The following is a 3,792-nucleotide window of genomic DNA, read 5'->3' as shown; positions in this document are numbered from 1 at the left end:
ATGAATAAACTCATTACAGATATTTGCTAAAAGATAACACGCATGACCACTTCTTGGATTTCCAAATTTGCTTAATGATCTACGGGAAACGGGTCAAACTCGCTAAGCAACTCAATGCATCCCAAATAATTTCCGTTATTGGGAGATTCGAGGATCTCATTGTCACCACGAAATGGAAGCCCTTTCGAAGCTAAAAACTTAACAACAGCTACAATCCGTTTCAATACATTTCTCCAGTAATTTACTTCATTTTGATGAATTCAGAATCTACTCTACCTGTCATTTTTGTTCGTGTTATGTATGTAGGTCATCATAGATTGTCCATGTGCAGAACTGCTTTCATGTGAAATAATTATTTGATTGATGTGTTTTAATTCGAATATAATTTCCCAGGGATAGTGATTTAAATTGTTCAGCAAAGGTTGTTGTTCAGCAAGGAAAGTACGAATTTTGATAATTCTTTTTGCATCTAAAATTGTATCGAAATATTTTTTCTTGATAATAGACCAATAGAGGTTAAGTGATGTTTCAGCAACCTGGGCCTGGGTCCAATGGTAAAGAGCGGTCTGCCTTTACAACGGTGCTCGAATCAACAGAATCGACAATTTCGTGATAAAACTCGTTCGGGGTCACATTGCAAGAGCTATGTCTTCGACTCACAATTTAATTTTCGGGGCGTTCTTTCCGAACGAGGAGTATTTTGAAAGTGCACGGCTTAGCGGCTTTATTACACCAAAGGCTTTCCCTTTTTAGATAGATGCGGTCTGATACAGGATATATTGACAGTTTCGCTTGTGTATCGTGTCAGACGAAGAACCGCGGTTAGGCGACTTCTGTACAATCGGGACGTCATGTACTTTATCTTTAAAATAGAAACTCTTGAAGTAGTTGTTCATTGAAAAGCCGATAATTAAGTACTTCTTTTGAATCCTGGAAAATTACTTTGAAGTTGTTCCGTAATTCGTTCTTCTTGTACAGGGTACAAGCCAAATACTTGAAGAATTGATAATAAGTACTTCTTGTCCAAATACTTGAAAAAATATTAAATAATTGCATTTTTAAAAGGGTCTTTACCAGAATATTCACGTATAAGTAAAGTACTCCTGAAATACTTAAGTACTTTACAGATTTTGTCAGAAGTATGCAATGAAATTCTTTGTTTAAGTTAAACAGAAACTAATCCGCTCCTTTCAGTTTTCCAAACTCATGTGCATGCATAGTTTCTTGTCTTAAATCCACGGCAAGACTTCTAGATGTGGATGAGAAGGATCCATGAAAATTATTAGCTAGGATAAGTGAACGTCTTAAGTTCAAAGTCCCTTAATGAAGAATATACATACATACATACATAGCTGGAATTCATAAGAAGAAAAAATAAACCTCCTACACTTCGTGTACAAAGGCAAAGTTTTTAGTTACTCTGATTCTACTACTTCTGCTTGATGATGCTAGGGTGATGAGATACATTAATCTTATAAAACGTCATCTGTAATACTCTCCCCGTCCTCAATCCCTCAAAAGTTGAATGGGGTTTTGAAAAATAAAAAATATTCTCCTCATAAGAAAACAAAAGCATCACACTTTGTATAGGAATGGAACGTAACGTATAAAGAATATTATGTTGTGATGTGGCTGAGTGAAAAAAGGGATAGATTAGTTTGTTTTAATTGCCTTATCAGAAGCTCCAACACCGTTTTAGAAGAATGTTGTATACTTAGTTTTAGGTACATCCTGTGCTGTGATGTCCTGTGCATATATTCAACCCATCTGGAAGAATTCTTGGAAAATAATGAACCCTACAATTTGATTTAACGGTATTTATTTTAACAAAAGACTCGTCTGGTGCACGTTTATTTTCTAAGTTGAAACAGAAAGAGAGGTGTTAGAGGTATAATGAATCTTATTAGAATTTTAACAAAATATCAGATAGTCTTAAACGTTATGTCCAAAACGACAAATTTATGTAAACAAAGGCCAATAACTGTTGGATTTTTTCAATCATTTTAAGGAATGAATTAAATTATTCCTTAAAACAACATCTCTTTGGGCAGATGTCACTTTTAAAGCTGCCATCTTTGACATTTGACAACTTAAAACTACGCCATTACTTAAACTTTTGATTAGTTTTCGTGAAACACCTTTTTGGAATCTGATATATCAAAATTGGATGAAAATGATTACTAGTGAGACAACTAATGTAAAGAATAAAAACCGTGTACGCCAAGACCAGCTAAAAATACTCGTATAGCTTCTTTAGCTCCTTACTGAAAACGAAAACTCAGGTCTATCATTGGATGTAGACAATTCCACACATTACACCGTATTTTGGAAAAAAAAGCTTAGAGTTTAAGGCTTTCAAGCTTTATTTAATACAAGAACTCAAGATGTCGATCACAAGCAACGTTTTGGGTTATTAAAATGCATCAAATGATCTAGATTTTAATGGAAACATTGTTTTCAGTGATGAGGACTATTTTAAGATTGAAGGCAGAAATGTCACGTTCAGGGATCGATTACGTCTGTTCGTCTGTCCTAGCTACTACAGCCTTAGCGTTTGTGTCAATTGAGCTCAAACATTGATAGGGTTTTTCAATAAGAGCGCTACAAAAGTTTTTTTTAAACAGGCTGGGTTGTGACCCACACTGATAACTTCCCATCCCGTCTGTCGATTTTTATTGCTTAAAAGTTTGTATGTTTTCGTGTTGTAAAAAAAGTTGTCAGTTGAATTATTCTTAAAAATTTCTATACTCCCATGTACAAACACTTTGTACTAATACTTAAAGAAATACCGATTTGTTGATTACCTTGGAAATGTGAAACGAAGCTGTAATAATAATTGAAGATATGTGTCTAAGGATTGTAAATAAAGCATTAGTACAATTGGGTATGACCAAATCTTAAGGTACATGATTCTTTTGATCATGAATAATTGCAAATTGAGCAGGAGTTCAATTCTAATGATTAACGTTTATTTTTACAATCGAATATAACTTAATTGAAAATTCAACAAAATCATGTGTATGACACAATCATGCAAGCCGTTTTCAATAATACCAGGTGGATTATATTTCCTGGATGCACCTGGTGGTACAGGCAAAACTTTCGTTGTATCATTGATTTTAGCGACTATTCGATCGGAACAGAAAATTGAATTGGCACTTGCATCTTCGGGAATTGCTGCTACATTATTAGAAGGTGGTCGTACCGAATACTCTGCATTAAAATTGCCATTGAATGTATGGGTGATTGAAACTCCAACTTGCTTCTTGGAGAAATTCTGCTATGGTAAAAGTTCTGCGATTAACGTTATTTATTTTATGGGATGAGTGCACAATGGCGAATAAAAAATCAATAGAAGCATTTAATCGAACAATGCAAAATATTGCTGTTAGGGGACTTTCATCAAACATAAACATTCCTCGATCAACTTCTGCTAATGAAATAAACTCCTGTTTGAAGTCAGTCATATTCACCTCCATGAGTTATTAAAACAATTGTCAGAAGTTGGTGATGCAACTAGCTAGCTTTCTGTAGTTTCGCACGCCAAGTTGGTTGAGGTCCTCTCCCACCTGGGTGCGCCACCTGAGTCGCGGTCTTCCTCTACTGCACCGTCCCTCGGGATTGGATTTGAAGACCTTCCGGGCTGGAGCGTTGATGTCCATCCGCTCTACATGACCTAGTCATCTAAGCCTATGGACTTTAATTCCGCTAACTAGGTCAGTGTCTCTGTACAGCCCGTATAGTTCGTCGTTATATCGTTTCCTCCATTATCCATCTATGCGTATACGGGAC

This window comes from Eupeodes corollae, chromosome 1 (genome assembly GCF_945859685.1).
Source record: "Eupeodes corollae chromosome 1, idEupCoro1.1, whole genome shotgun sequence".
Lineage (NCBI taxonomy): Eukaryota > Metazoa > Arthropoda > Insecta > Diptera > Syrphidae > Eupeodes > Eupeodes corollae.
This window is presented reverse-complemented; position numbering follows the sequence as displayed.